Source organism: Bos mutus, chromosome 7 (genome assembly GCF_027580195.1).
Source record: "Bos mutus isolate GX-2022 chromosome 7, NWIPB_WYAK_1.1, whole genome shotgun sequence".
NCBI classification, from domain to species: domain Eukaryota; kingdom Metazoa; phylum Chordata; class Mammalia; order Artiodactyla; family Bovidae; genus Bos; species Bos mutus.
Window position 1 is genome coordinate 67,036,857 of NC_091623.1, and position 11,872 is coordinate 67,048,728.

The following is an 11,872-nucleotide window of genomic DNA, read 5'->3' on the forward strand; positions in this document are numbered from 1 at the left end:
TGCCTCTCCATTCCTCCTCTGCGAATAGCTTCATCGGTACCATTTTTTCTAGATTCCATATATATGTGTTAATGTATGGTATTTTAAACACCACTTTATAATTATAAACAAACTCTTTTAGTCTAGACCTAATTACACCACAGCAAGATTATAAACAGCTCTGTTTAGGGGGATGAAAAAGTTTGGAAATAGATTGTGGTGATGGTTGCATAACATAATGAGTGTAATTAATGGCACTGAATTTTACACTTAAAGTGACGAAGATGGCAAATTTTGTTAGATATACGTTAACACAGTTTAAAAATATTAATGACATACCAAAAGCCATTCAATTGTACACTTCAAATGGGTGAATTGTATCCTACGTGAATTGTATCTCAACAAAGTGGTTTAAAAATTACTCTAAGTGTTTAGGGATCTTGGCTTTTAAACATTTGGCACTTGGTGTGAGAACTGCAACCTTTTGGGAACTGAGAAATTGTTACTCTTGTCTAATGGATAACTAACAAATCACTTCCCTTTCACAGCAAGTTAGATGCATGTATCTGGGACAATAGTAACACAAACATCTCAAGGTTTGGAACACATCGGAAATTTATCATCGAAAAGAAATAAAATGTAACAAATAAGAATCTAGCAGAGATGGACACACCCACCTAAAAACTGGCAGCGCTGGCAGAGGGAAGTTGAGAATATTCAAGTGAAAATGAAAACCACACTTGGCAGTAATTGACTTTTTTTTTTTTTTTTTAACATGTGAGGTTTAAAGGAGAAGCTGCTGGCTGCAGGCCCACAGAATGTAAGAGCACGCTTGAAAGCTCCCAGACTTAATCAATCATAGCTGGAAGAGTACGAGCTGCGGCAGGAGCCTGGGCCTACCAAATATCACAGCTGCAGAGGTGTTTCTTCACTTCCCGCCCATTCCTGTATCTGCCCTGGACATTCCTATGTCAGTGCCAACAGAAACACTGTTTCCTACACCTGGAATGTCCTTTCCACTTACAAACAGACTTTTCAATCTTGCCAATCACTCAAGGGTCAGCCAAAATAGCATTCTTTCCCTTTCCTAGCTCCCAGCTGGAGGGATGCTGCTGAGGCAAACCAAACTGATTTTAAAGGGATGGTTGCAGACACACCTCTCAGATGTTTGACCAGACAGCGGGTAGGGGATGGGGATCAGAAACGTAACACAACTCTCATTGCCAGAAGGGAGAAGACCAGCAAAATGGTATTGAGGGGAAAATACCGTCCTTATTGCTAACTACATTCTAAAAGTTTAAACTTCCTAGATCACCTGATGATCTTCTTGAATATCAAAGAAGTCATTTTAAAAATAATTATTTAGGTAATGAATTCCAGTTGAGCTATTTCAAATCCTAAAAGATGATGCTGTGAAAGTGCTCCACTCAGTATGCCAGCAAATTTGGAAAACTCAGCAGTGGCCACAGGACTAGAAAAGGTCACTTTTCAGTCCAATCCCAAAGAAAGGCAATGCCAAAGAATGCTCAAACTACCACACAATTGCACTCATCTCACACACTAGTAAAGTAATGCTTAAAATTCTCCAAGCCAGGCTTCAGCAATACGTGAACCGTGAACTTTCAGATGATCAAGCTGGATTTAGAAAAGGCAAAGGAACCAGAGATCAAATTGCCAACATCCACTGGATCATCAAAAAAGCAAGAGAGTTCCAGAGAAACATCTACTTCTGCTTTACTGACTATGCCAAAGCCTTTGACTGTGTGGATCACAATAAACTGTGGAAAATTCTTCAAGAGATGGGAATGCCAGACCACCTGACCTGCCTCTTGAGAAACCTGTATGCAGGTCAGGAAGCAACAGTTAGAACTGGACATGGAACAACAGACTGGTTCCAAATAGGAAAAGGAGTACATCAAGGCTGTGTATTGTCACCCTGCTTATTTAACTTATATGCAGAGTACATCATGAGAAACACTGGGCTGGAAGAAGCACAAGCTGGGATCAAGATTGCTGGGAGAAATATCAATAACCTCAGATATGCAGATAATACCACCCTCATGGCAGAAAGTGAAGAGGAACTAAAGAGCCTCTTGATGAAAGTGAAACAGGAGAGTGAAAAAGTTGACTTAAAGCTCAACATTCAGAAAACTAAGATCATGGCATCTGGTCCCACCACTTCCTGGCAAATAGATGGGGAAACAGTGGAAACAGTGGCTGACTTTATTTTGGGGGTCTCCAAAAGCACTGCAGATGGTGACTGCAGCCATGAAATTAAAAGATGTTTACTCCTTGGAAGGAAGTTATGACCAACCTAGACAGCATATTAAAAAGCAGAGACATTAAAAAAAAAAAAAAAGCAGAGACATTACTTTGTCAACAAAGGTCCATCTAGTCAAAGCTATAGTTTTTCCAGTAGTAATGTATGGATGTGAGAGTTGGGACTGTGAAGAAAGCTGAGCGCAGAAGAATTGATGATTTTGAACTGTGGTGTTGGAGAAAACTCTTGAGAGTCTCTTGGACTGCAAGGAGATCCAACCAGTCCATCCTAAAGGAGATCAGTCCTGGTTATTCATTCGAAGGACTGATGTTGAAGCTGAAACTCCAATACTTTGGCCACTGATGTGAAGAACGGACTAATTTGAAAAGACCTTGATGCTGGGAAAGATTGAGGGCAGGAGGAGAAGGGGACGACAGAGGATGAGATGGCATCACCGACTCTATGAACATGAGTTTGTGTAAACTCCAGGAGTTGATGATGGACAGGGAGGCCTGGCATACTGTGGTTCATGGGGTCGCAAAGAGTTGGACACGACTGAGCGACTGAACTGAACTGAATGGCGCTAGTGGTTTTAACACCTTAATTCAAAGTTATGGACTCTCTTGGGACCTCCCTGCTGATCCAGTGTTTTAAGACTGTGTTGCCAAAGCAGGGGACCCAGGTTTGATCCCTGGTCAGGGAACTAAGTTCCACATGTGGCAACTAAGAGTTCACATGCTGCAATTAAAAATCCCACATGGCACAACAAAGATCTAAGATCCTCTGTGCCGCATCTAAGACCTGGCACAGCTGAAGTTACGGCCTCTCGTCACAAACTACTCTTCGACAATTATTATGGGGAAAACACCTTGGATACACATTTTTTCTCTCCTAGTCTGACATTTAACTTTTGTTGAATTGCTATTCATTGCTCCTTCTGATAACTTCTAAGGAAATGTTTGCATTACCTAGAATAGCTGCTTCCCAATCTTTTAAAAGTCATGCCCGTAAAAAATAATTTTCTGTTTAGGAATACAGAAGCAAAAGCCTGAGTCAACCATATCCCCAGTCCCTCTGCACAGGGAGCATATTTATTTATTCATTTATCTATTCAACCGTCCATCCATCATCCATCCCCCTATTCCCTGTGATCCCTATTCCCCGCTATTTGCAGTACCATATCAACCATTTTGATGTGCTAAATGTATCTTGTCTTCTGTGTTACTGCAAAGAGTAGGATTACCCTGCGCGCCTGCATCTTTAACCCGTGTAATTGACGTCAGGATGCCGCCCTGTTCTGTCTCTTCCTTCCTTTCCTCAGCCTGGCTTTGGAGACCTACAGCGTTGCTGTGTGCACGTCTAGACTGCTCCTCAGGACTTCACGGTGGTCGTCTCCTACATCGCTGCCCATCCCCTGTGACAGGCACCCTGATTGCACAGATTCCTGTCTCTAAACACCGATCATGGTGAATACTCTCACATGTGCCCCCTGAGAGGGAACTGTGGGTCACAGGGTACCTAGACATTCATCACAGTGATGTACCCCAAACTGCTCTCTGGACTACTACCTGTATTGTGCTAAGTCACTTCAGTGGTGTCCGACTCTACAACCCAATGGACTGTAGCCCACCCGGCTCCTCTGTCCATGAGATTCTCCAGGCAAGAGTACTGGAGTGGGTTGCCATGCCCTCTTCCAGGGGATATTCCTGACCCAGGGATCGAAGCTGGGTCTCTTATGTCTCCTGCATTGGCAGACAAGTTCCTTACCACTAGCACCACCTGGGAAGCCCTCTAGACTGCCTATGCTCCGCTAAAAGCTGGACATAGGGAGTCCTAGAGGCTACAGTGCCACCAGCACTTGGCATGAAAAGGAGAATATTTGCACAGCACATTGGGGTGAAAAGGTGGCACTGCTCCTTAGAAGAAAATGGGTGCCTGGACTCCTGTGGCCACACCCTTGCAGCCTCCCTAAGGGCAGAAGCATCCATACCTCTTGGCCTGTAAGCCCTTTCTAAGCATTTCTCTGCAGCATTGGGCTTCTTGGGTGACTCAGACAGTAAAGAACCTGCCTGTAGTGCGGGAAATCCGGGTTTGATTCCTGGGTTGGGAAGATCCCCTGGAGAAGCGAATGGCAACCAACTCCAGTATTCTTGCCTAGAGAATCCCATGAACAGATGGGCCTGGCAGGCTATAGTCTGTGGGGTTGCAAAGAGTCGGACACGACTGAGCAAATTTCTGTCTGTCTCTGCAGCACCACACAGATGAGGAAATGCCAGAAGAGGGTACCTCCCTCCCCATCTCCCACTGTCTTCTTAAATGTGAAGTCTCAGGATTCTGTGAAATGAGGAACAACTGTTCAATTTCTCAGGGTGACACTTACTGTACCCGCATCCCGAGTGGTGCAAAGGTGTCTTCCGGGAGAACCCCGGGTCACACCACTAGCAGACCCCATCACTTCCAGCGTCCCCTCCCTTCCAGTGCCACTGATGCTACTGCTTACCATCCTGCCACAGTCCTGGACCACTTGTGGTTACTTCCAGCTGAAGGGAGAAGTAAACACTAAGAATAGGATAATCAGAGCCCCACCGTAGAGGGTGTGAGGAGCAGCCGGAATCCAGGCCTGCTTGTCTACAAACCGGTTTCTTTGTACAGCCCCCCTGGAAGATGCTGCAAGAACAAAGGGCAGAAATAAGGCTGTGGGAGAAGGGGAACATTATGTGCAAACCTAGAGACTCCAAGACTGGGCATTGCACATTCCCAGAAGAGCATGGGTCCCTTCCTTCTGCTCTGTTACCCCAGGTATCTGGGATTTCAGTCTGGCAGTTGAGATACAAATATATCAACTGTGTTTGGAATAATCTAATGATCTAAGAATCAGGGCATTTGCTTTGATACATTTCTTTTTCTATTTGGTGTTTTGTTTTCCTTCAGAGTTGTAAACTGAGTGACTAATGTGTTTTCACAGTCTGTGGGTTGAGGTTGACAGATGGAGTAAAATAGGCAATTTTTTTTTTCTGTTACTAAATAATGGTGGAAAAAAGTCAATTCTTTTGGAGAACTATAAAAAAAATAAATCCCAGCTAATGGGATGATAAGGAGATAAATAGTTCAAGAGATGACATCTTCAATTATTCATGTGAAGTATAAGTGCTTGTTGCAGTCCGGGGTGAGGATTTCCAGGACTCCCACACATATTAAATTCTGGGAGGGTCTTCCATGGTGGCCGGGGTCCCAGAGCAGGGGGCTGGGTTCAATCTCTGAATGGAGAACTAGATCCCACATGCTGCAACTAAGATTTGCATGCCACCCACATACTGCAACAAAGACCTGGTTCAGCTAAGGAAACCAGTTCTGGGAGAGAAAGAAACATTTGCCTACATGTGTCTCCAGAAAGGAAGACAACCTATTAACCAGGCAGGAAACTATCTATGCAGGCCTACAGTTCGCAGTTTCTAACAACACCAGGAACTGCAGAGGGAGGGGGCTGACACAGTCCCCTTCCTAGTAATGAGGTGTTCAAATCCAGGGTCATCACAGGCATGCTGAGCTCTTCTCTGGATTTCCCGAAACATATTTTGAAAGTCTTTTCACCTCGGGACTTATATTAGATGTATCACGCCCAGTATACCATATAGCTATAGGAAACAGACAGGACATTCGTGGGATCCAAAAAAAATAGGTCTTTAAACAAGCACAGGCTACCAAACAAGCACAGGCTATCCAATAGCTGTATTTATGTGCATAATATAGGCATTGTTAATTATGCTTTTCCATCTTTATATTTAGAAAGACTGTAGATAGTATTTTTGGATGTGATGAAGGACAATGATATCAAAATATATGTACAAGTGTCTGTATATACACACACACACATAATAAAGAATAGAAGCCAATTAATATCCATGGCATAGAACAATAAAGGTACATTTGAGACCTTTAAAATTTTTTTAAATTCTATTTTAAAAGCTAATTAAATAAGAGATCTGTCTTTGATTGTATGTTTATAGTAATTGCAAGCTGTCTGTCTCTCACATATGTCCCACTGCATATTAAGATGCCAGATTCATCCTCTATTTTTCCTTTGATCATGCCTCTGATTCATATCACTGCACCAAGCCTTAATTTTTTACAATCTTGGAAATAGAGTATTAGGAAAGAACATAACAATGGGTTCATCGCTGTACTATGGAAAATAAACAAAGCTTGACTTTAATTGTAACGCGTGGCTATTGTATTAAAGTCAATGTGTGGTGGGCAGTGAACCACTCCCCTCACCCTCTGCCTCCTCCTTCCTCACTTCTCCTGAAGAACTTCCTAGTGTTCCCAGATGAGTGGGTTCTCCTAAGTCTCATTTCTCGTGCACGGTTCTGTCCTACAAGAACGGCTGACCAGTCCGGAGCAGAACCCTGAGCAAAGAAGGACAATTGGTTTCTCTTCCCCAGGAGGTACCTTTTGACCAAGAAGTGTGTGAAGCAGCAAGCCCTCCAAGGAGAAAGTCCCTGACTGTGTCTGGGTTCACTGAGGTCCCCAGAGATGCCCTGGTTGGGCCACTGCAAGGCTTGCTGCCCACTCTCCCCTGCACCCAAGGCCGTGCGTGACTATTCTCCTACAAGGGCCTCTGCCCTTCAGCTTTTTGCTCAAGTTCTCTTTGTTTTTGTTCACCTGTAAGCAGAGAAAACTCTAACACAACACACATGCTTAATGTGACTTTATTTCCATACTAACATGGAATTTATGGTTTCTGGTAGGATGAAGATCACAGACTTATCTTCTACCTGACACTGTCTTTTATGAAGAACCCCAAACAACCTCAGCTGACATGTTTAGAATTATCTGAAGTAGGTTAAAGCAGTATGGTTAAAGCAGGGTGGCTCAGTGGTAAAGAATTCACCTGCAATGCGCACAACATGAGTTCGATCCCTGGGTCAGGAAGATCCCCTGGAGGAGGAAATAGCAACCCACTCCAGTATTCTTGCCTGGAGAATCCCATGGAGACAGAGGAGCCTGGTGAGTTCCAGTTCATGGGGTCGCAAAAGAATCAGACATGACTCAGTGACTAAACAACAACAGAGCAGTATAAGAGAAAATAATTTAAGGAATTCGTAGGGAAATGTGGGGTTTATTAATTTGTACACTAACTTTAAAAAAGTCCTTTAGACTTTCTTTTAGAATCCCAGCATCACCCAGGAGACTGTTTGTGAACCATCATTAAAAGCCATTCAACTTCTATAACCAAAGGAGAGTCTTCATTTTGGCTTAAGCACCAGGTATAAAAAATGTCTTTGCTGATCTACTCAGGATTTAAAAGTGCTAAGTCATTTTATGGCGATGAGGTTTCAAAAAAGTTTAAAAAGCAGGAAACAGAGCAGAAGTCTCATCAACACATGCAGACTACAGCTGCAGCCACAAAATACATAGCATCCTGTTCTGCCACATTCACTGGACTGGATTATGTTGTCTCATAGGTTCAGTTAACTCTGAAAAGTGACAGTGAAAGTTGCTCAGTCCTGTCCGACTCTTTATGACCCCATGGACAGTCCATGGAATCCTCCAGGCCAGAATACTGGAGTGGGTAGCCTTTCCCTTCTCCAGGGGATCTTTCCAACCCAGGGTTCGAACCCAGGTCTCCCGCGTTGCAGAGGGATTCTTCACCAGCTGAGCCATAAGGGAAGCCCTGGGAGAACATAATAGGTGCATATTGTTTAGTGTGGGAGCGGGCAGTGTAATTAACCCAGAGTCTTTAATTCTTCTGGAGCTCAGATGAAAGCAACCATTTAGGTTTTGTCTAACATTTAGGGTGTGTTTCCAATTACACTAATATCAAAGCAAGCACCTCTGGATTCTTCTTCAGGATCTCTATAGTGAAAACTGAGTTCCTCCCAGGCCCACCCACTGCTTCTGGAAGCAGCAAGATCTTGCCGAACCTGAAAATCTCTATCGAGGGCACAAGTAGGCCTCACAGAACTTATCTGATCTCCGTTTTGCCCAAAATAAATGGTTTAAACCTGGGGACAGTGTTGGGTAAGATTAGACATGGTGACTTGACTTGGAGTTCCAATCTGTCCCTAACTAGAACATCCTTTTATTGACCTTAACCCACTCCCACCGATTCATTAAGGTCCTTTAATCCTCAAGTAATTGTTTATGAGATAGTAAACAAATTCTTAGGCTTACCTTTTTGTGAAGATGTCTTAAAACCTCACACCCTCCCTGGCTTAAAAGAGAAATTCATACATGTCCTAGGGATCTTCTCGTTGAGTTCAGAAACAAGTCTTATTGTCAGCCTGAACTGCCAGTTCTCATCATGCTGTGAAGGAGTCCTTGAGTGTTAGAACATCATCCAATTCATCTTTGCATCCCCTAGCACCTACCATCATGTGGGCTATTAGGAAGCTCAATAAATAAATATTTGTCAGATGAACATATCCTTTTTATCTTTACTATTAGAATTGAGTTTTCAAAGGGAGTAAGAACTATACAGACTTAAACTTTAGATTCCACACCCTACAGACAAATTTCATGCACAGGGAAACGACTTAAGACATATCACAACACATATTTATTGAATTAAAGAAAAAGTAGAAAGTTTGGCAAATACAAAGAGATTTCAGTATTCAGTCAAACTGTAGTGCCTGAACAAAGTATTAATGTATTAAAAGACCACTCAAAAACTCAGGACTCTGCACCTGGAACCAGAAGAGTAGCCCCCAAAGTGAATCCCAGGGTGTTGGGGGAGGGGAATGGGGGTGGGTTGGGGACGTGGAGGAAAGTCTCAGTGAGAGGTGGAACCGACTGAAACTGCAATGACCGGATGAGAGTCAGCCCCTCCCACCTCCACAGGGCTTCCGAAATAGTCACCACCCCCAGGCTCTTTAAATGGATGATAGTCAAACCAAAACTGTCATCAAAGCTGTTGGGCTTTTTCCACTGTTCTTTTTGCATCTAAGGCATTGCCGGAAAATAAAATGACAATATAAACCATAATAAAATAGTGCCCTAGAAGGAGTGACTTATTTATCGCGTTTGGCAAGTATCCACTGGACGGTTTAACTCAGCATCTCTCCTGCTCTGTAGTTTGTGTGAAGGGAGGACGGATTGCATTCCTTCTCTGCACAAGCTTTCACTCATCTGCCTCTGAAAATAACTCTTTATCTGGAGTTTAAGTGAGACCAGGTCTCGTATGTAAAAATTTTTAAACAAGAAAACAAGAAACAAAAACCTAGTACAGCAAGTGCCCCTGGATTGTATACTTTAAAATCATAAATCATTAAGTTTATGTTGTGTGAATTTCACCTCAATTAGAAAAAAGATTGTCTTGAGCAACCACAATTTGCTGTTAAAATCTTTTCAGTTCAGTTCAGTTCAGTCGCTCAGTCATGTCCAACTCTTTGTGACCCCATGAATTGCAGCATGCCAGGCCTCCCTGTCCATCACCAACTCCCGGAGTTCACCCAAACGCATGTCCATCGAGGCGGTGATGCCATCAAGCCATCTCATCCTCTGTCGTCCCCTTCTCCTCCTGCCCTCAATCCCTCCCAGCATCAGAGTCTTTTCCAATGAGTCAGCTCTTCGCATGAGGTGGCCAAAGTACTGGAGTTTCAGCTTTAGCATCATTCTTTCCAAAGAAATCCCAGGGCTGATCTCCTTCAGAATGGACTGGTTGGATCTCCTTGCAGTCCAAGGGACTCTCAAGAGTCTTCTCCAACACCACAGTTCAAAAGCAGCAATTCTTCAGCACTCAGCTTTCTTCACAGTCCAACTCTCACATCCATACATGCCCACTGGAAAAACCATAGCCTTGACTAGACGGACCTTTGTTGGCAAAGTAATGTCTCTGTTTTTAATATTCTATCTAGGTTGGCCATAACTTTCCTTCCAAGGAGTAAGCGTCTTTTAATTTCATGGCTGCAGTCATTATCTGCAGTGATTTTTGGAGACCCCAAAACAAAGTCTGCCACTGTTTCCACTGTTTCCCCATCTATTTCCCATGAAGTGATGGGACCAGATGCCATGATCTTTGTTTTCTGAATGTTGAGCTTTAAGCCAACTTTTTCACTCTCCTCTTTCACTTTCATCAAGAGGCTTTTTAGTTCCTTTTCACTTTCTGCCATAAGGGTGGTGTCATCTGCATATCTGAGGTTATTGAGATTTCTCCCGGCAATCTTGATCCCAGCTTGTGCTTCTTCCAGCCCAGTGTTTCTCATGATGTACTCTGCATATAAGTTAAATAAGCAGGGTGACAATATACAGCCTTGATGTATTCCTTTTCCTATTTGGAACCAGTCTGTTGTTCCATGTCCAGTTCTAACTGTTGCTTCCTGACCTGCATATAGGTTAAAATCTTTTAGGGTCCTGAAATTTGTCCATTCTACTTTGTGTCTGTAAAGGGATGTGATTAGTCTGACTTTTTGCGACCCATGGACTATATAGCCTGCCAGGCTCCTCAGTTCATGGGATTCTCCAGGCAAGAATACTGGAATAAGTTGTCATGCCCTCTTCCAGTGGATCTTCCCAACTCAGGGATAGAACCCAGATTTCCCACATTGCAGGTGGATTCTTTACCCTCTGAGCCACCAGGGAATACCTATAAAGGGATGGACCAGATCAAAATGAATTTGGCACTATGAGGAAGTCCTGGACTCAGAATCTTAAGCTTACAGCCCCAGCTCTTCTTCATCTTGGGGATCTTTTAATCTCTCTCTGCCTTTGTAAAAAAATAAAACTCCTGATTGGAAATATCTGGTCACTTGGGTCTCCACAAGAAGTAAATTGGTTTATTTACAAGCAAGAGCTGTGCTCACTTTGGCAGCACATATACTAAAATTAGAACAATACAGACAAGGTTAGCATGGCCCCTGCGCGAGGATGACATGCAAATTCATGAAGTGTTCCATATTAAAAAAAAAAAAGGAAGAATTATTTACATCTTTATTATCTTTCAAAAGAGCGGATTTCACATTTCATCATCAGTTAAGTCTAGAGACCTAGTGCTTTTCACTTCTCTTCTTTTCACAGCTATTTGTAAGGCCTCCTCAGACAGACATTTTGCCTTTTTGCATTTCTATTTCTTGGGAATGGTCTTGATCCCTGTCTCCTGTACAATGTCACAAACCTCTGTCCATAGATCATCAGGTACTCTTGTCTATCAGATCTAGTCCCTTAAATCTCTTTCTCACTTCCATTGTATAATCATACGAGATTTGATTTAAGTCATACCTGAATGGTCTAGTGGTTTTCCCTACTTTCTTCAATTTAAGTCTGAGCTCGGCAACAAGGAGTTCATGATCTGAGCCACAGTCAGCTCCCAGTCTTGTTTTTGCTGACTGTATAGAGCTTTTTCACTTTTGACTGCAAAGAATATAATCTATCTGGTTTCCATGTTGATCATCTGGTGAAGTTCATCTGTAGAGTCTTGTGCTGTTGGAAGAGGGTGTTGTTTGCTATGACCAGTGCATTCTCTTGACAAAACTCTATTAGCCTTTGACCTGCTTCATTCTGTACTCCAAGGCCAAATTTGACTGTTACTCCAGGTATTTCTAGACTTCCTACTTTTGCATTCCAGTCCCCTATAATGAAAAGGACATCTGTTTTTTTGAGTGTTAGTTCTAGAAGGGCTTGTAGGTCTTCATAGAA

At 42.9% G+C, this 11,872-nt stretch overlaps 1 non-coding gene across 1 annotated transcript; it reads left to right on the forward strand.

Moving 5' to 3' along the window:
* The first annotated feature begins 11,032 nt into the window (after positions 1-11,032).
* Positions 11,033-11,139, forward strand: LOC138988748 (U6 spliceosomal RNA). Its single transcript, XR_011465003.1, has one exon. It is a non-coding gene; the product is annotated as a U6 spliceosomal RNA (small nuclear RNA).
* Positions 11,140-11,872: the final 733 nt, after the last annotated feature.